The following is a 22,274-nucleotide window of genomic DNA, read 5'->3' on the forward strand; positions in this document are numbered from 1 at the left end:
TCTAGCTCAAGGTTTGTAAATACACCAATCAGTACTCTGTATCTAGCTCACCTAGTGGAGACTTGGAGAACTTTTCTGTCCAGCACTCTGCCTCTAGCTAAAGGATTCTAAACTCACCAATCAGCACTCTGTCAAAATGGACCAATCAGCTCTCTGTAAAATAGACCAATCAGCTCTCTGTAAAATGGACCAATCAGCAGGATGTGGGAGGGGTCCGATAAGGGAATAAAAGCAGGCTGCTGGCGCCAGCAGTGGCAACTTGCTGTGGTGAGGGGTTTTTATTCTTTTATTTTTTACAGTGAGTCATGTTGCTGCTTACTGGGTTTACGCTGCCTTTGAGAGCTGTAATAGTCACCGTGAAGGTTTGCAGGTTCGCTCCTGACAGTAAGATCCCGAACCCACCAGAAGGAAGAAGTTCTAGGCACATCTGAACGTCTGAAGGAAAAAACTCCGGACACGCCATCTTTAAGAAAGGTAACACCTCAAGGGTCTCTGGCTTCATTCTTGAAGTCAGTGAGACCAAGAACCCACCAATTCCAGCCACAATTATTCAGCCACCATATAACCAAACCTTAGCTACAACAACCGTTTCTATTCCAAGGTTACCCCTGTGCTACCTAGGGGCTGGCACTAACAGTCCTATTAAGCTACTTACCTTAACTATTTAACAGCGGGGAAGTAGTAATACCAAGTATGCTTATCTGAATAACCTCAGGATCTCCCATCTTCCTCTGCCTGGAACCTCTTGCTTTGGTCTTCTTTAACATCTCAGTACCTCATACATCTCTCATACTCACATCTCAACTTTGCTGTGTGTTGATCTATCCTGAACACATTTACTCTTCCTATCATTACTAAATCTATTTTTGTTTCCTGTGGAATTCTTACATCGTAACTAATACATTCCCTAATATCAGTAAAATATTTAACAGTTACAACTATGAATTTCTTTAAAATGTGTATTCTTTTTCGTCAGTTCTTTCTAATCCTACCACAGTGTCACAATGAAGGTTGTTCATTTTTCCATATCTCATCAACCTCAAAGTCATCTGCCTCACTCTGAACAGCTGCTTCCAAATCTCACCGTTTTGTGTCACACTCCATTTTTTAAAAGTAAACTGTATTTGGTGTACTAGTCTTGATAACTTCTCTGTTTCTGGCTACTCATCTTTTTGGCATCCCCGCATATGTATTGAAGACTATGGTACTTGCCTAACCAGATTACTCAGTATTCAAAGCTGGTCTTAAAACCTTCGTTGAATTTAATATTAATGTACTTAGAAATGGTTCTGATTTACTAAATTTCAATGCTTTGATTTCGTGTTTGCAATGGCAACATTTTCTATTTTCTTTTATATTTATACACCTTTAGCTCAACATGGAGCTTCCTGTCTTTAACAGGTCCATTTTTTAAATGACAAATTATAAAAACCAACTGACTGACCTTAACATCATTTCTTATAGTTTATGTGGTTAATTGTACTCAAAGTCCAGGTTTTCCTGGACTTCGGATCTGGGAGGCAGAGGTTGCCTCAACCCCCAACACATACGTTCTTCCTATGTATCCCTATCATTGGCAATTCCCATATTTATTTTTCTAAATATAGGTAGTATGTCCTTCCAAATAGAATAATTTTTCTTGTACTGGATTAATCCAATTATTTTCTTCTTTGTGGACACACTTAAGATGTTGAGTGGTGCTAGAGACAAACTAAGTCATTTAGATTAAATTCATTGTCACTAACTTCAAGCAGACCCTCAGTATTTCTCATCAATCCTACCATATTTTTTTCAATCAGTACGCTCTAGTTCTCAATAACTCTTTATTCTACACTCACCTTATAATTCAAAATTCTCAAACTTCTTTAATACTATTGGGAGATGACTTTGTCTTCACTGAAAAAGGCTTAAATCATTGGGAAGAAATGCTCTTCTCTTCGCATAAACAAAACCAAAAACCTACCTGATGAATGAACTTACATCATGTACAAGGCTTTTTTCTCCACTCAGTTTCTATATCTGATCACTGCCATCTGAAAAGTGACTCAATTCATTATTTTTTCTCCCTTTCAGTGTCTTCAGTATTTCCCATTCCTCAAACTTATTTCTATGAGAATTCAAAAATACTCAAATCTCTCTGAAACTGCACTCTCTTACCACCATACTCTCTTCCATCCGTTGCCATGGGTCTCTCATTTTCCTCAAAGCCTAGGTTTTTGAAAATGTTGGGCATAGTAGTTATTTCCATTTTCTTAGTTCTATTCACTTCTTATTCAATTCCCATGAAGATTCTTACTTATTCCACTGAAAGTACTTTCAAATTATTCAAATAGAATGTTAATGTCACTGTGTTTTATAAACATTTTATCTTTCATATTCAAATTATTGCAGTAGTTAATACCATTTGCCACTTTATCTTTCTGAAAACACAGATGCCTGTCTTAGTCTGTTTTCACACTGCTGATAAAGACATACCTGAGACTGGGCAATTTAAAAAGGAAACAGGTTTAATGGAGAACTCACGGTTCCACACGACTGGGGAAGCCTCATAATCTTGGCAGAAAGGAAGGAGGAGCAAGTTGCATCTGACTTGGATAACGACAGGCAAAAAGGAGGAAGCCTGTGCAGAGAAAACCCTTTTTTGTTAAAACCATCAGATCTGTGAGACCCATTCACTGTGATGAGAACAGCACAGGAAAGATCTGTCCCATGATTCAATTATCTCCCACTGGGTCCGTCTCACAGCACGTGGGAATTATGGTAGCTACAAGATGAGATTTGGTTGGGGATACAGAGCCAAACCGTATCATTCCACCCCTAACCCTTTCCAAATCTCGTATCTTCACATTTAAAAACCAATTGTGCCTTCCTAACAGTCCCCAAAAGTCTCAACTCATTTCAGCATTAACTCAAAAGCGCAAGTCTCATCTGAGACAAGTCCCTTCCTCCTCTTAGCCTGTAAAATCAAAAGCAAGTTAGTTACTTCCTACATACAATGGGGGTACAGGCATTGGATAAATACAGCCGTTCCAAATGGGAGAAATTGTGTAAAACAAAGGGGCTACAGTCCCCATGCAAGTCTGAAATCCAGTGAGGCAGTCAAATCTTAGCTCTTCTTTGACTCCGTGTCTCACATTCAGGTCACGCTGATGCAAGAGGTGGGTTTCCATAGTCTTGGGCAGCTCTACCCCTGTAGCTTTGCATGGTGCAGCCTCCCTTCAAGCTGCTTTCATGGGCTGGCATTGAATGTCTGCAGCTTTTTCAGGCAGTCACACACAGTGCAAACTGTCGGTGGATCTATCATCCTGTGGTCTGGAGGAGGGTGTCCCTCTTCTCACAGATCCACTAGGTGGTGCCCCATTAGAGACTCTGTGGGGGGGCTCCAACCCCACATTTCCCTTTCTCACTGCCATACAAGAGGTTCTCCTTGAGGGCCTTGTCCCTGCAGCAGACTTCTGCTTGAGTATCTAGACGTTTCTATGCATCTGAAATCTAGACAGAGGTTCCCAGAGATTCCCAAACCCAATTATTGATTTTTGTGTACTGGCAGGCTCAACACCACATGGAAGCTGCTAAGGCTTGGGGCCTCCACCCTCTGAAGCCATGGCCTGGGTTCTAGGTTGGACCTTTCAGCCACAGCTGGAGCAGCTGGGATGGAGAACACCAAGTCCCTAAGCTGAACACAGCAAGGGGACCCAGGCCTGGCCTCTGAAATTACCTTTTCCTCCTAGGCCTCCAGGCCTTTGATAGGAGGGGGTGCCGTGAAGACCTCGGACTTGCCGTGGAGACGTTTTTCCCATTATCTTGGAGATTAACATTTGGCTTCTCTACAGCCAGCTTGGATTTCTCCTCAGAAAATACAATTTTCTTTTCTATTGCATTATCAGGTTGCAAATTTTCCGAAGTTTATGTTGTGCTTCCCTTATGAAACTGAATGTCTTTGGCAGCACCCAAGTCACCTCTTGAATGCTTTGCTGCTTAGAAATTTCTTCCCCCAGATTTCCTAAATCATCTCTCTCAAGTTCAAAGTTCCACAAATCTTTAGGCCTGGGGTAAAATGCTGCCAGTCTCTTTGCTACAACATAACAAGATCACTTTTACTCCAGTTCCCAACAAGTTTCTCATCTTCATTTGAGACCACCTCAGCCTGGACTTTATTGTCTGTATGACTATCAGCATTTTGGTCAAAGCCATTCAACAAGTCTCTAGGAAGTTACAAACTTTCCCATGTTTTTCTGTCTTCTTCTGAGCCCTCCAAACTGTTCCAGCCTCTGCATGTTACCCAGTTCCAAAGTCACTTCCACATTTTCAGGTATCTTTTCAGTAGTGCCCCATTCTGCTGGTACCAATTTACTGTATTTTAGTTCATTTTCATACTGCTGATAAAGACATACTCAAGATGGGGAAATTTACAAAGGAAAGGGGTTTAATGGGGAACTCCCAGCTCCACATGACTGTGGAAGCCTCACAATCATGACAGAAGGGAAGGGGAGGAGCAAGTCACTTCTTACATGGATTGTGGCAGGCTGAAAGAGAGCTTATGCAGGGAGACTACATTTTTAAAACCATAAGATCTCATAAGATCCATTCACTATCATGAGAACAGAATGGGAAAGACCCCTCTCCATGATTCAGTCATCTCCCACCCAGTCCCTCCCACAACACATAGGAATTATGGGAGCTACAAGATGAGATTTGTGTGCGGACACAGAGCCAAACCATATCATTACGTTTGTTCTCATGGCATCACACTGTCCTGGTCTTTATCTTGTATTGAGTAACACTATTTCATTGCACTCCGCAAACTCTCTTCTTCAGGTCTTATCTTCATTGATGTCCCTCAGAGCTTATTGCGAATCTCTTCTTATCCTGAAGATTTCCATTTTCATGACTTTAGAATCTGAATGTATAGCCAGTGGTTACTTTCCTACCTCTCTGCCAACTTTGCCAAATGCTTATTACATTTCTATAATTTACAGTAACCTAAAACTCAAGCATATTCCTACACAGGATGCACCATCTTTTCACCACAACGTTTTTCACATTTTTCTTGTGTTTCTATGCCTTCAGTGAGTGGCCTCACAGTACAAATAGTTGTCCAGTCAGAATTATGGGAGTTAGCAATTTTCTTTTCTCATTCTCAGACCAACTTCCAGCCAATCACTGAATTATAATCCATTTTTTTAATTTGTTGAGACGTGTGTGTGTGCGCGTGCACGCGCGCCTGCTTTTTCATCCAGGGTATAGTACAGTGGTGTAATCTCAGCTCACTGCAACCTCTACCTCCCGGGTTCAAGCAGTTCTCCTGTCTCAGCCTCTCAAGTAGCTGGGACTACAGGTGCCCACCACCACGCCCAGCAAAGTTTTGTATTTTTAGTAGAGATAGAGTTTCACTATATTGGTCAGGCTGGTCTCGAACTCCTGACCTTAGATGATCCACCTGCCTTAGCATCTCAAAGTGCTGGGATTACAGGCATGAGCCACTGCTCCTGGCCCTTTTTTCTTTTTTTTTAGAATCTCAAACATGTAGTTTTTTCCACATTCCAGACCCTGCTCAATATTCTCAGTTACTATCTTCTGAAATATTGAATGTTTTACTTCCAGTTTAGATCCTTCATTCTTCTCTCAATATTAAACCATAATGATCTTTCAAAAACACAGATCTGCTCATATAATTTTTCTGATGAACCCTTTCCTGACTTTTCACCATCTTGGGTAAATTATGAATTTTTAATGACCACAAAACGCTTTATTATCTAGCCTCTGCTATCTTGTTCCTACACCCTGTTAAAAGAAAAACCATAGACAAACTAATTTAGCAGAGTTTAATTGAAAAAAGTACGATTTACAAATTGGGCAGCCCCTGAACCAGAATAGGTTCAGAGCGGCTCCTACCCTGCCTCAGGGTAGATTTATGGACAGAAAAAGGAAAGTGACATAGAGAAAACGGAAGTGAGGTACAGAAACAGCCGGATTGGTTACAGCTTGGCAGTTAGAACAGTTGGCCACCTCTGATTGCCTGAAACTCGGTGATTGGCACAACAGTAACTTACAGTCTTTCTATACATTCAGTTGAGTTACAGTTCATTATGTATGGAGAAAGCTTTAGGCCAAACTTATACATAAGGAAGCAGCTTTCAGCTAAATTTAAAAAATCCAATTGAACTTGCTTCAAGCTTTGTCTGCCTATAACTTGTTCTATACCTTGTCCACACACACATTTTTTAGGTTTCTGTTTAAATTCTGAATTCTGAGTGAGAACTTTGTTGATATCCAGTCACTTACTGGCTTTTCTGTTTTTTCCACTGATCCTTCTAATTTAATTTTTAAAAGTATCACATATAATTGCTTATGTCATTATACATGTAATAATATACCATATACTAGAAAATCTGGATACTAGAAAGCCAAAACTCTAATTGCTCAAGGTCTGCAACATTGCATGCTGTGGAGCCAGATAATTGAGATCAATGGGAGAATAACTACTACAGGATTAAAAAAATTTAACTTCATCTTTGAGATTTATGTTTTAAAATCATATGTACATAGATACACACTGATTGATTTTTATTATGTAAATAGTTTCCAAGAAAGTCATAAATATGGAAATTTTTGCAAATAAATTTTCATAATATAGAAATTTAGTGATTAATAAAGATTGCCTGAAATTTTATCTAGTAAATGCTTATTAGTATATGAAGAAATCCAAAGGAATAAAAAAATTAAATTATAATGAATTCTACTTTTATCATTTTAAAAGCAATAGCTTAAAATTATTTCTGTCACTAGTATTGTCATTAAATACTATATAATATGAGGAAAGAAGCATGCTTTTCCTGAGTCAACCCATGTATCTGTTAATTTGAGAGACAGAATAAATTTTACTCTTTAATTTTCATGTCTGAAATTCTACAAAATAAAATTGTATTTTTTTTCCAAATTACTATGTGTTAGATATCTACTTAGTGCTAAGTGCTGTGTTAACTAGTTACTTAGATGAAGGAGAGGAAGCTCTGCTTATTTGAAATTTACAATTGATTAAAGAAACAGATGCAATAGCTGGTAAAAATGAAAAGCACGGTAACAATTCAGAAACAAAGAAGGTCGTTAGAGGCTGAATTTTTTTGGGAAATTCCATTCTATTTTCTAAATTTCTTTTTTTTTTTTTATTGTACTTCAAGTTTGGACATACATGTGCGGAATGTGCAGATTCGTTATATAGGTATATAGGTATACAGGTGCCATGGTGGTTTGCCACACCCATCAGCCCATCATCTAGGTTTCAAGCCCCACATGCATTAGGTATTTGTCCTAATGCTCTCGCCCCCCTTAGCCCTGATCCCCAACAAGCCGTGGTGTGTGATGTCCCCCTCCCTGTGTCCATGTGTTCTCGTTTAACTCCCCGTTATGAGTGAGAAAATGCAGTGTATGGTTTTCTGTTCCTGTGTTAGTTTGCTGAGAATGATGGTTTCCAGCTTCATCCATATCCCTGCAAAGGACATGCATTCATTCATTTTTTATGGCTGCATAATATTGCATGGTATATATGTGCCACATTTTCTTTATCCAGTTTATCATTGATGGGCTTTTCTGTTAGTTTCAAGTCTTTGCTATTGTGAGTAGTGCTGCAATAAACATATGTTGCATTTGTCTTTATAGTAGAATGATTTATAATCCATTGGATGTATACTCAATAATGGGATTGCTGGGTCAAATGGTATTTCTGGTTCTAGAAATACTTGAGGAATCTTCACACTGTCTTCCACAATGGTCGAACTAATTTACGCTCCCACCAACAGTGTGAAGCATTCCTATTTCTTCACATACTCTCCAGCATGTTGTTTCCTAACTTTTTAATGATCGCCATTCTAACTGGGATGAGACAATATCTCATTGTGGTTTTGATTTGCATTTCTCTAATCACCAGTGATGATGAACTTTTTTTATATGTTTATTGGCCACATAAAGGCCTTCTTTTGAGAAGTGTCTGTTCACATCCTTTGCCCATTTTTTTGATGACGTTGTTCATTTTTTTCTTGTAAGTTTGTTTAAGTTCCTTGTAGATTCTGGATATTAGACATTTGTCAGATGCATAGATGGCAAAAATTTTCTCCCATTCTGTAGGTTGTCTGTTCAATCTGATGATAGTTTCGTTTGCTGTGCAGAAGTTCTTTAGTTTAATTTGATCCCATTTGTCAATTTTGACTTTTGTTGCAGTTGCTTTTGGTGTTTTAGTCATGAAGTCTTTGCCCTTGCCTATGTCCTGAATGGTATTGCCTAGGTTTTCTTCTAGAGTTTTTATGCTTTTAGGTTTTACATTTAAGTCTTTAATCCATCCTGAGTTAATTTTTGCATAATGTGTAAGGAAGGGGACCAGTTTCAGCTTTTTGCATATGACTAGCCAGTTTTCCCAGCACTATTCATTAAATAGGGAATCCTTTCCGCTTTGCTTATTTTTGTTATGCCTATTGAAGATCAGATGGTTGAAGATGTGTGGTGTTATCTCTGAAGCCTTTGTTCTGTTCCATTGGTCTACATATTTGTTTTGGTACCAGTACCACGCTGAGACATTGTTAAAGTTGCTTATCAGCCTGAGGAGTTTTGGGGCTGAGACGATGGGGTTTTCTAAATAGACAGACAATCATGTCATCTGCAACCAGAGACAATTTTACTTCCTCTCTTCCTGTTTGAATACCCTTTATTTCTTTCTCTTGCGTAACTGCCCTGGCCAGCACTTCCAATACTATGTTGAATAGGAGTGGTGAGCGACAGCATTCTTGTCTTGTGCCAGTTTTCAAAGGGAATGCTTTCAGCTTTTGCCCATTCGGTATGATATTGGCTGTGGGTTTGTCATAAATAGCTCTTATTATTTTGAGATATGATCCATCAATACCTAGTTTATTGAGTGTTTTTAGCATGAAGGGGTGTTGAATTTTTCAAAGGCCTTTTCTGCATCTATTGAGATAATCATGTGGATTTTGACACTTGTTCGGTTTATGCGATTGATTATGTTTATTGATTTGAGTATGTTGAACGAGCCTTGCATCCCAGGGATAAAGCCAACTTGATCGTGGTGAATAAGCTTTTTGATGTGCTGCTGGATTCAGTTTATTAGTATTTTATTGAGGATTTTCACACTGATGTTCATCAGGTATATTGGCCTGAAATTTTTGTTGTTGTGTCTCTGCCGGGTTTTGGTATCAGAATGATGATGGCTTCATAAAATGAGTTAGGAAGGAGTCTCTCTTTTTCTATTGTTTGGAATAGTTTCAGAAGAAATGGTACCATCTTCTATTTGTACCTCTGGTAGCATTCAGCTGTGAATCCTTCTGGTCCTGGGCATTTTTTGGTTGGTAGGCTGTTAATTATTGCCTCAATTTCAGAGCTTGTTATTGGTCTGTTCAGGAATTTGACGTCTTCCTGGTTTGGTCCTGGGAGGGTGTTTGTGTCCAGCAATTTATCCATTTCTTCTAGATTTTCTAGTTTCTTTGCATAGCGGTGTTTGTCGTATTCTCTGATGGTAGTTTGTATTTCTGTGGGATCAGTGGTGATATCACCTTTATCATTTTTTATTGTGTCTATTTAATTCTTCTCTCTTTTGTTCTTTATTATTCTGGCTAACAGTCTATCTATCTTGTTAATCTTTTCAAAAAACCAGCTCCTGGATTCATTGATTTTCTGAAGAATTTTTCTTGTCTCTATCTCCTTCAGTTCTGCTCTGATCTTAGTTATTTTGTGTCTTCTGCTAGTTTTTGAATTTGCTCTTGTTTCTCTAGTTCTTTTAATTGTGACGTTAGGGTGTTGATTTTAGATCTTTCTCACTTTCTCATGTGGGCATTTATTGCTATAAATTTCCCTCTTAACACCACTTTAGTGTGCTCCAGAGATTCTGGTACGTTGTATCTTTGTTCTCATTGTTTTCAAATAACTTTTTTATTTCTGCCTTAATTTCATTATTTACTCAGTAGTCATTCAGGAGCAGGTTGTTCAGTTTTCATGTAATTGTGTGATTTTAAGTGAGTTTCTTAATCCTGAGTTCAAATTTGATTGTACTGTGGTCTGAGAGACAGTTTGTTGTGATTTCCATTCTTTTGCATTTGCTGAGGAGTGTTTTACTTCCAATTATGTGGGTGATTTTAGAATAAGTGCTATGTGGTGCTGAGAAGAATGTATATTCTGTTGATTTGGGGTGGAGAATTCTATAGATATCTATTAGGTCTGCTTGGTCCAGAGCTCCGTTCAAGTCCTGATTTTCCTTGTTAATTTTCTGTCTTGTTGATCTGTCTAATGCTGACAGTGGGGTGTTAAAGTCTCCCACAATTATTGTGTGGGAGTCTAAGTCTCTTTCTAGGTCTCTAAGAACTAGCTTTATGAATCTGTGTGCTTCTGTATTGGGTGCATATATATTTACTATATTTAGCTCTTCTCGTTGCATTGATCCCTTTACCATTATGTGATGTCCTTCTTTGTCTTTTTTGATCTTTGTTGGTTTGAAGTCTATTTTATCAGAGACTAAAATTACAACCCCTGATTTTTTTTTTTTTTTGCTTCCCATTTGCTTGATAAATATACCTCCATCCCTTTATTTTGAGCCTGTGTGTGTCTTTGCATGTGAGATGGGTCTCCTGAATACGGCACGAATTTATTCAATTTGTCAGTCTGTGTTTTTTATTTATTTATTTATTTTTATTTATGTATTTATTTATTTATTTATTTTGAGACAGAGTCTTGCTCTGTCACCCAGGCTGGAATGCAGTGGCCGGATCTCAGCTCACTGCAAGCTCCGCCTCCCGGGTTTACGCCATTCTCTTGCCTCAGCCTCCTGAGTAGCTGGGACTACAGGTGCCCGCCGCCTCGCCTGGCTAGTTTTTTTGAATTTTTTTCTTTTTTTTAATAGAGACGGGGTTTCACCGTGTTAGCCAGGATGGTCTCGATCTCCTGACCTCGTGATCCGCCTGTCTCGGCCTCCCAAAGTGCTGGGATTACAGGCTTGAGCCACCATGCCCGGCCCAGTCTGTGTTTTTTAATTGGGGCATTTAGCCTATTTACATTTAAGATTAATAATATTATGTGTGCATTTGATCCTCTCATCATTATATTAGCTGATTATTTTGCACATTCGTTGATGCCGTTTCTTCATAGTGTCATCAGTCTTTATATTTCCGTATGTTTTTGCTGTGGCTGGTACCAGTTTTTCTTTTCCATATTTAATGATTCCTTCAAGAGCTCTTATAAGGCAGACTTGGTGGTAAGAAAATTCCTCAGCATTTACTTGTCTGTAAAGGATTATATTTCTCCTTTGCTTATCTTATGAAGCTTAGTTTGGCTGGATATGAAATTCCAGGTTGAAAATTTTTTCTTTAAGACTTTTGAATAGTGGCCCCTACTCTCTTCTGACTTGTAGGGTTTATGCAGAAATATCCACTGTTAGTCTGATGAGTTTCCCTTTGTAGGTAACCTGACCTTTCTCTCTGGCTGCCCTTAACATTTTTTCCTTAATTTCAAACTTGGAGAATCTGACGATTATGTGTCTTGGGGTTGCTCTTCTCAAGGAGTATCTTCATGATATTCTCTGTGTTTCCTGAATTTGAATGCTGGCCTGTCTGGCTAGGTTGGGGAAGTTCTCCTGGATAATATTCTGAAGTGTGTTTTCCAACTTGATTCCATTCTCCCTGTTACTTTTGAGTACACCAATCAGTCATAGTTTTGGTCTTTTCACATAGTCCCATATTTCTTGAAGGCTTTGTTGTTTCCTTTTTATTCTTTTTTTCTCTAATCTTGTCTTCATGCTTCATTTCATTAAGTTGATATTCAATCTCTGATACCCTTTCTTCCACTTGATCGATTGATACTTGTGTATGCTTCACGGAGTTCTTGTGCTGTGTTTTGCAGCTCCATCAGGTCATTTATGTTCTTCTCTAAACTGGTTATTCTAGTTGGCAGTTACTGTAACCTTTTATCAAGGTTCTTAGCCCCCTTGCATTGGGCTAGAACATACTTCTTTAGCTCGGAGGTGTTTGTTATTACCCACCTTCTGAAGCCTACTTCTGTCAATTTTTCAAACTCCATCCAGTTTTGTGCCCTTGCTAGAGAGAAGTTGCGATCATTTGAGGAGAAGAGGCATTCTCGTTTTTGGAATTTTTAGCAATTTTGTGCTGGCTTTTCCTCATCTTCATGGATTTATCTACCTTTGATCTTTGGTGCTGATGGCCTTTGGATGGGGTTTTTGTATGGATGTCCTTTTTGTTAATGTTGTTGCTATTGCTTTCTGCTTGTTAGTTCTCCTTCTTGCAGTCAAACCCCTCTTCTGCAGTTCTGCTGGAGTTTGCTGGAAGTCCACTCCAGAACCTGTTTGCCTGAGTATCACCAGCGGAGGTTGCAGAACAGCAAAGATTGCCGCCTGCTCCTTCCTCTGGAAGCTTCATCTCAGAGGGTCACCCGCCTGATGACAGCCAGAGCTCTCCTGTATGAGGTGTCTGTCGACCCCTGCTGGGAAGCTTCTCTCAGCCAGGAGGCAAGAGGGTCAGGGACCCACTTGAGGAGGCAGTCTGTCCCTTAGCAGAGATTGAGCACTATGCTGAGAGATCTGCTGCTGTGTTCAGAGCTGGCCGGCAGGAAAGTTTAAATCTGCTGAAGCTTCACCCACAGCTGACCCTTCCCCCAGGTGTCTGTCCCAGGGAGATGGGAGTTTTATCTATAAGGTGCTGACTGGAGCTGCTGCCTTTCTTCCAGAGATGCCCTGCCCAGAGAGGAGGAAGCTAGAGAGGCAATCTGGCCCCAGGCACCTTGCACACTGCTGTGAGTTCTGCACAGTCCGAACTTCCCAGTGGCTTTCTTAACACTGTGAGGGGAAAACTGCCTATTCAAGTCTCAGTAATGGCAGACACACCTCCCCTCACCAAGCTGGATCATCCCATGCTGACTTCAGACTGCTGTGCTGGCAGCAAGAATTTCAAGCCAGTGGTTCTTAGCTTGCTGGGCTGTGTGGGAGTGGGACCCACTGAACGAAACCACTTGGCTCCCTGGCTTCAGCCCACTTTCTAGGCAAGTGACTGGTTCTGTCTCACTGGGTTCTAGGTGCCACTGGGGTACAAAAATAACTCTTAAAGTTAGCTCAGCGTCTGCCCAAACAGCTGTCCAATTTTGTGCTTGAAACCCATGGCCCTGGTGATGTAGGCTTTTAAGGGAATCTCCTGGTCTGTGGGTTTCAAAAACCATGGGAAAAACATAGTTTCTGGGCCAGATAATACAGTCCCTCATCGCTTCCCTTGGCTAGAGGAGGGAGTTCCCCAGACCCTTGTGCTTCCCGGGTGACACAATGCCCCGTCCTGCTTCTGCTCTCCTTCCTTGGGCTGTACCCACTGTCTAACCAGTCCCAGTGAGATGAACCAGGTACCTCAGTTGGAAATGCAGAAAGCACCCACCTTCTGCATTGGTCTTGCTGGGAGCTGCAGACTGGAGCTGTTCCTATTCAGCCATCTTTCCGGATCCCCCTCTATTTTTAAAATTTCATTCTATTCTATTTAGTAAACATTTATTTAATGTCTATCTGTGGTTGTCATGCCACAAAGGGACACTATGGGAGATGTAAAATAAATAGAGCATGGATTTCTCTCCCAAGAAGCTTGCTATTTAGTACAAAATCAATATTTCCCGCAAATAACTATACTACAAGGGATGTGCTTGTAATATGCATACATATATGTATACACATACGTACATGACATGGTGGAGGTAGAAGCAAAATGCAGTGAGAATACTACAGTGTTAGCTCAACTCTCATTAGAGAATAAGGCAAGGTTTCCTATGAAATATGGAACTTGAGTTGATACTTAGCAATGTGTAGGGTAACAAAAACCGGAGTTAAGGAGACAATTGTTGTATGCAGAGGATATAGCAAAACCTAGTGAGAAACATAAAAACTGCCAGGTACTGAATGACTAAAATTTGTATATTGGGGTCATATTGTAGAGCTGTGTCTTAAAGGATTGACTGGTAAGAGGTGGTAGAAAATCAATGCCATTCTAACCCTCAACTTTTGGAAGGAAGGAAGTGATAAAAGTTCTTGTGCAGCAAAGTTATGTGATCTTACTATATTTTGGGAAGTTACTGCAAGAGGGTTAAAAAAGTTAGCAAAATGTGTGTATTTTTTCAGTCATTTATTCAATACTTGTTTACATAAAACTCAGGCAACAAATAGATTCACAAAAGTTCTAACAACTTAGAATGAACGTTTTGGTGAAAATGTAAAATAGATATAAAGAATATAGTATCTAAATATATGAAGATAATAGCTTAATATAATGCAATATAAAACAATAAAATATAAACTAATATAAAGCAATTGTAATAACTGCTATAAGAAATGATAATACTAGGTATACAAGCCTTAGGAAGAAAAACAAATAAAACTAGGTTAAAATCAGAGAGTGGAAATGCCTGACAGCTACAATAGGTAGAGCAGTGTCCTATGAAAGAAGAACATTTGAGGGTCGCATGAATGATATGAGATACTGGGCCATGACTCTGGAGTGAGATTCTTCTTGGCAATTGGCACAGCAAAGCCATTACTCTAAAAACAGAATGTGAGTGTATGTGTCAAAGGGAACAATGAACTCAATGTGGCTGCACAAGTATATACATGGGAGCTATATGGAGGGAGAGGAGGTTGATTAGAAAGCCTGAGGCCATAGGCTCTTGTCAATATGGAAAAAACAATTGGATTCATTCTACCTGGGATGGTAGGACTTTGAGATTTTTGTCATAGTGTGTTTGAGCTACTATAGCAAAGTATCACAGATTGGGTGATTTATACACAACAGAAATTTATTTCTCACAATTCTGGAATTGCAAACCTGAGATCAGGGTGCCGGGTGCCAGCATGATCAGGTTCTAATGAGGGCCCTCTTTGGGGTTGCTGACTGTTGACATCTTGCTGTATTCACAGATGTTGTGAAGAGATTGAGCTAGTTTTCTGGCCTCTTATAAGAGCACTGTTCCCACCCTGCAGGCTCCACCCTCAAGACCTAATTACCTTTCAAATATCTCACCTTCAAATATCATCACATTTAGGGATCAGATTTCAACATATGGACTTTGGCAAAACAGATATTCAAAGTCATAATAGGTTTTGAGCAAGGAAAGTAGCATTGTTTCATTTATTTTCAAAAGATCACTCCGGTTTTTAGGCAAGAAATTTACTATGGAAAAAAAGGAGTGATGGTGGACTAGAATTAGGAAGAATTATTGGTAAACTACTGAAGTAATCTAAGCAAGAGATAATGATATTTAGTTTAAGCTGGTAATGGTAGAGAAAGTGGCTGCAAACTTAAAGTTTGAGAAAAATTAAATATGAATAGAGCAATAATATATTTTTGAGGAGAAATGAAAGAAATGTATAAACAAATATAGTGAAAGTGAAAACAAGAGGTCAGATATGAAAGTCTCTTTTAATATAAAATAGTTTGATGATAGATTTTTCAAGATGTAGAAGAAAGGTTCACAATTATCTGAGATTTCAAGCCCACAGGACTGAAAGAATGAAAAAAGCATTAGTCAACATCGTGAATTATAAAGAAGAAAAAAGCTGCGTAGTATTCCATGTTGTATATGTATCAAATTTTCTGTGTTCAATCTATGATTCATAGGCATTTCGGTTGATTCCATGTCTTTGCTCAAGAATGAAAAATGAGGAAATCCCAGTTGTTAAAGTTAATGTATAATATTAAAATAAAATTTGTTTTTCTGGCCAAGAAGAAAAGACAGAGAGAGAGAAGAAATCTTTGTAAGTAAATTGCAGAAGGCAGTTAGGACATATTTGTGTGGTGCTATGAAGAGGGTCAACAAATAATTGCAAATTTGTGTCTGAGGATATAAGGGAGCAGAGAGCTAAGGATTATGGTTTGTTCTTCAGCCACTTACAAATGTCAATCAAAATCTGATTCAATAAGTTGAAAAAGAAAAAGGATTCAAAATAAAAGCTTATGTAACAGCACATAAAATATCATGATGAACTGGAAATGATCCAAAGAGTATAAATAGATTGTTCTTTAATGTAACCAAGAGGCAGAATTTTATTTAGAGAAACTGTGAAGAATCTTGTGGGGAAGAGGTTATAGCGTAGCAAGCTACAGAAGTCCATAGTTCTTTTTAGAGAAATGAAATATAACCTTAGTCAGAGAAAACTCATTTCTTGGAATAGAATTTAGCAATGTTTGTTTTTGTAGAATATTCCTAATTGATGGGCTGCGAATATATCTACCACGTAAAGGGCTTCCAACAACTGTCTCCTTGTTCTGTAAATGTTTCCCCTTTGAATATCATTTCCTTTTGAGATACCGATTCATTACAGAATGGAGCATCTGGCCTGATAATACAACTCAAAAGTGGGCAAAAAGATTAGTAGCACCTGAGTGTTACAGCAGTTATCATACAAAGCAGACCTCTGCATTTTGTTGAAACTCAAAACTGAGGAGTTTGGCCCCTTCTACTTGTTATGTTAGTGTTTGTGTATTTTTTTTGGTTACAAAGCTGTAGGAACTACTCTCCTAACATTCCTGGAGGAAAAAAATTCTCTCAAATTTACTTCACTGTTATAGGGACACCACTGTGGCAGGAGCACTGGGAGAGTGTAAATTGCTATTACCTATGAAGATCTTTGGAACTAATTTCAAAGAACTGACCTTATTTTGAAACAGCCACCAGAGCAAGTGCATGTTAAAATTAGACAAAGATGATGATATGGGAGAATAATTCTAAAACAGAGTGGTCAGAAAATATGTAAATAATATAAGATCTGTATTCACATTTTATGAGGTTTAGAGCATATATATGTGTGTGTGTGTGTGTGTGTGTGTGTGTGTGTGTGTATACGTATTTGAGATAGAATCTTGCTCTGTCTCCCAGGCTGGAGTGCAGTGGCACCATCTCAGCTCACTGCAGCATCAATTTCCCCTGCTTAGGGATTTAGCTATTCATTTCCAATAAAGTGGCACACTTAATATTTTCACCAACGCTCCAAAAAGGTTTAAAATGCTGATTTTTTTCTAAGTTCTATTGTAAGCCAACATAGCAAACAAATAAATCATATATAGGTCAGAAAATAAGTGAGGGCAATGATCAAGAGACGAGAGACTAACTGCAGCTGACAGTCACATTCATTTAAGGTTATTTACTGATCCATGACAAGGGAAAGATTTTAAGAAGACACCGATCGTAAAACTAGCATCCCGAAGAACTCTATTTCATTAAAAAGATGATTAACACGCATAAACCTCGCTACCTCACCCCATGCTCATGTACTACTAGGAAAATTGCTCATATTGTACCTTAAGCCAAACAGATGGGAACTTAGTTTCCTGGAAATTGCTTATGATATACATTACCTTTGTAATATATCATTGATCATCAGATACTATTGTCAAATCTTACCCTCTACAAAGAAGACATGGGGATGGCCATTGACTTCAGCATTATGCTGGGGCTCAAGTTGGCCACTGGAAAATGAGCAGAGGAGTGACGTCTGTCAAGCTTTTTATCTGTACCCTAACTACAGAGTACAGAGCGAGAATGCACCTTCAAGCTAGGTATGAGAAAAGTAAGACATGTGATGTGGACCTAAACCTGACCCATAGCCGGGAGCTGAGCAGAGCAGAATCCTAAGATAGTGAAGAAAAAATAAATGACTTTTGTTGTAAGTCACTAACTTGGGGAAATATTTATTTATTTATTTGTTTATTTAATTTAATAAATGGAGTCTCACTGTGTTACCCAGGCTCAAGTGCGGTAACTATTCGTAGGCACAAGCCCACTACTTATCTGTACGGGAGGTCTGATGCACTCTATTTCTGACCTGGACTGGTTCACCCCTCCTTACGCAGCCTTGTGGTTCCCCACTACCCACAGGTCACCATATTGATGCTGAACGTAGTGAGCACACCCGATCAGCATAGCGCACTAAAGCCCAGAACTTCTGTACTAAAGTGACCCTGTTCCCTCAGCCTCCCGATAAGCTGAGACTATAGGCACACACCACCACACCCAGCATGGGGAATATTTTTAATGTGGCATCATCAAAATCTGATGAACATTCTTACCGATTTAAAATCTAAAACCTGCTCCCTAGGAAATTCTTAGTGACTTCTCTGAGCCAAAAATATTCTCACATCAATTGCTTCAATGAAAATGAGTTTCTTAAAATCAAAATATGCATGCACAGACATGCACAAAGAAGATACAGTGAACAGCAATCAGCTGGCCAGGTGCAGTGGCTCACGCCTGTAATCCCAGCATTTTGGGAGGCCGAGGAGAGTGGATCACCTGAGGTCAGGAGTTTGAGACCAGCCTGACCAACATGGCCAAACCCCATCTCTACTAAAAATACAAAAATTAGCCAGGCATGGTGGTGCATGCCTGTAATCCCAGCTACTAGGAGGGCTGAGGCAGGAGGAACACTTGAACCTGAGAGATGGAGGTTCCAGTGAGCTGAGATTGTGCCACTGCACTCCAGACTGAGCAGCAGAGTGAGACACCATCTCAAAAAAATAACAAAAAGCAAAAAAAAAATCAGCCATCAGACATAGAATATTATACTATTCATTTCAAAAAATAATTTTAGGTATAACTTATGCAAATAGAATATACCCATTATAATTGCTCAGTTCGGTTAGCTTTTGCAAATGTATATTAACATTACCACAAATGAACAGTTTCCTTCACCAAAAAATTTATATATTCCACTTCATACTCACTTCTCCTCAAGATCTGGCCCTGGATAAACACTGGTCTGCTCTCTATCGCTGTCTGTAAGACTTGCTTCTTTTAGAGTTTCATATAAATTGAATAGTACAATGTGTATTTTTTTTGGTCTGAATTCATTCAGTTAGTGTATTTTTGAGTTTCATTCATGTTGATGTCTCACTAGCATACCATCACGTGGATATACTTTAACATATTTCTTATTTGGTCTCTGGATGAACATTTTGTCTAGGTTTTTGGCTGTTACGAGTAAAGCCACTACAAACATTCATGTAGAAGTCTTTGTGAACTCACATATTTCCATTTCTTTTGGGTAAATAACAAGAAGTGAAATTTATGAGTTATATGATAGTTGTATGTTTAACATTATAAAAAATTATCACAGTGGTTATACCATTTTATATTTCCACCAGTAATGTAGGAGACTTCAAATTGCTTCATATTCTTGCAAACTCTTGATGTTGTGTTTAAGTTACGTTTGGTTTTGTTGTTTGCATTATTCGTATAACTAAAGAAGATGAAAAAATGTTCTTATTGTTTATTTGCATATCTTACCTTGTATAGTTCAAATATGTTGGATGCTGACGTTTTTCTTATTGTTTGGTTGTTGGGTATATTTACATATTATAGACACAAGTTCTTGGTCAGATATATTTGTTGCAAATATATTCTTTTAGTATACGTTGATGCTTCTTTTGAGTTCTTTCTATTTTTTGTTTTTACATTTTTTAAGTAGTTTCTTGTTAATAGAGACAAGGTCTCACTATGTTGCCCAGGCTGGCAACATAGCAATCCTTCCTGGCTTCTGGCAATCCTCCCACCTTCCTCTCCCAAAGTGCAGGGTGACAGTTATGACCCACCACTCCTGGAATGCTTTCGTGTTCTTAAATTTTTTCTTTTGGAGATGGGGTTGCACTCTGTCTCCCAAGTTAGAGTGCAGCGGCACAATGTCAGCTCACTGCAGCCACTGCCTCTTGGGCTCAAACTATCTCCCACCTCAGCTTCTCGAGCAGCTGGGATCACAGGCGCGCACCACCATGCATGGCTAATTTTTTGTTTTGACAGGGTCTTGCCATGCTGCCCAGGCTGGTCTTGAACTCCTGAGCTCAGGCAATCCATCCTCCTCAGCGTCCCAAGATGTGAGGATTACAGGCGCGAGCCACTGAGTCAGGCCTTTAGTGTAATTATTCTAAGAGAAGATTCAAATTTTGTTAAAGCCCAGTTCCATATTAGTAAAAATTTTGTGATTGTTATGTTTTGCCTCCTGTTTACAAAATGATTGACTATTACAAGTTCACAAAGATAGTTTCATTGCATTTTTTCTAATAATATTAAAGTTTTAGATTTTATGTATATAGGTCAGTGATGATTTCCACGTCAGTTTTACATATAAAGTGAAGAAAAGATTAAGGTTCATTAAAATAACACATAGGTAAGTAGTTATTACACCACAGTTTGTTTAAAAAGGTTGTTCTCTACTTGACGAATTATCTTAACACACTTGAGGAAATATATCTATGTATGTGTGTGTATGTGTGCATGTGTGTGAATCTCTGTGTGTCGGTGTGTCTATTTCTGCACTCTGTTCTCTTTGTTTTGTCAATGTGTCTGTACTTCTGCCAATAACATGCTGTCTTAATGAGTACATCTTCAGAATAAATCTTGGAATCATGTACTGTGTGTCTACCAGATGTGTTTTTTTATATTTTCAAACTAGTTTTGACTAATTTAGATGCTTTACATTTTTGTTTGAACTTCAAAATTCCCTTTACACATCTTTAAAAATGTTACTGAGATTTTGACTGAATCCTATTGAATTTAGAGAGGAAATTATTGAAAAATGATGTCTTAATGTTCGGTGACCCAATCAATGGACAGAGTCAATCTCTCTAATGATTTAGACTTTTAATTTCTCTCAGCAATATTTTCAGTTTTTAGTCAACATGTTTTGAACATATTTTGAAAGAAAAACTAAATACTTCATATTTTTAATGCTGTTGTAAATGGTAATTTCTTAAAAATTCTCTTTCCCACTGTCTCTAGCATATACAAATAAAATTAAGTAATTAACTTTTGCATTCTGATGTTTTATCTCATGAATTGGCTAAATTTGCTATTTGTTCTAATAGCATTTTTGTGTGTGAATGAAGCCAGTTATATTTCTTTCTTTCCAATCTGTATGCTATTTCTCTTTACTTATCTTATTGCATTTACTAAAACTCCAGAACAATGTAGAATTAAAGTGATGAGAATAGCTAAGTTTTTTCTTTTCCTCACTCAGAGAGCGATATCAATTAATGCTTAGCATTAGAGATACTATTGACAACAGGTTTTTATAGATGTCTTTATCAGTTTGAGGAATTTCCTTTCTGTTTGTAGTTTATATTTTCTTATGAGATGGTGTTGAATTTTTTATTTTTTTCTGCAACTATTTATATAAGTTATGTTTTTGTTTTGTTTTGCCTATATTCTGTTTAATATGAATCAAATTGTAAAATGTAGACTGTATCTGCCAGCCACAGATTAATCAAGATAAGGTTCATTATAATCAGATGATTATAAAATTTCATATTTGGATATTAAAGATTTTCAAATAACTCATAAGTTGTAGGTATAAAAATTAACATTAGAATGTAATTTAATATGTAATCATTAAGACAATACTACATATCTAAACTTGTAAAGGGCAGTAATACAATAACATAAATTTTTAATCCTAATTACTTATGGTAGGAAGAAAGGAAAGTTAAAAGCTAAAAATTAATGATCAAAGGATCTACTCTACTAGACAAATAACAATAAAATGATCTTTGGAATAAATATAAATATGTAAATATTAAAGTTATACTCTAGAATCAAAACAAAAGTTATTAAAAATACAATAGAATAGATCAAAAAATAAAAGTTGGGTCTTGGAAAAGCAAAAAAAGAAAGGAACAAACACTTTTAAAAATTATTTAAATCACACTAAAAAGACAATGCAAACAAACAACATTAGGAATAAATATTGAGAGCTTATATATGTCATATTTATAAATAATGTAGACATTTAAAAGGTGAATAAAAAATGATAAACACATTTATGTCAGTAGATTTGACTGTTGGTTATATATCTGAAAATTACAACTTTTTCTCAACAATAAAAGAGGATATAAAACTCTTAATTATCTTATAAGATTAAATACCTTGTATCAGAAATCACAAAACACCCATAAGGAACAATTCCATAGCCAGATAATCTTACCATGAAGTTCTATTGAGCATTAAAGATGTAAGCAGTTCTGCATTCACAAAATTAGCACAAAAAACAAAAAGAAACAGAATTCTCCAACTCATTTTATGTTAGTATAACTTTTAACTCCATACAAGAATAACAGAGCTGAGAAAAAATTAAAAGCAATTTGTACACACTCATCAAAATTAATGCCACAGCCCTCTGAATATATTAGCTAAATAAAATCTAAAAATGTATTTCAAAAGATAATATTATGACCAAGTGGGATTGTTCCAGAAATGGA

The 22,274-nt window shown here is 37.8% G+C and overlaps 1 long non-coding RNA gene across 2 annotated transcripts in view; it reads left to right on the plus strand.

The window, feature by feature from the left end:
• The first annotated feature begins 272 nt into the window (after nt 1-272).
• Nucleotides 273-22,274, plus strand: part of LOC126949616 (uncharacterized) — a 76,963-nt gene continuing 54,961 nt past the window's right edge. For both annotated transcript variants that reach the window (XR_007723864.1, XR_007723865.1), the window contains exon 1: nt 273-474. This is a non-coding gene — a long non-coding RNA (uncharacterized LOC126949616). The remainder of the gene's footprint in view (nt 475-22,274) is intronic.

This window comes from Macaca thibetana, chromosome 3, assembly GCF_024542745.1.
Source record: "Macaca thibetana thibetana isolate TM-01 chromosome 3, ASM2454274v1, whole genome shotgun sequence".
NCBI lineage: Eukaryota > Metazoa > Chordata > Mammalia > Primates > Cercopithecidae > Macaca > Macaca thibetana.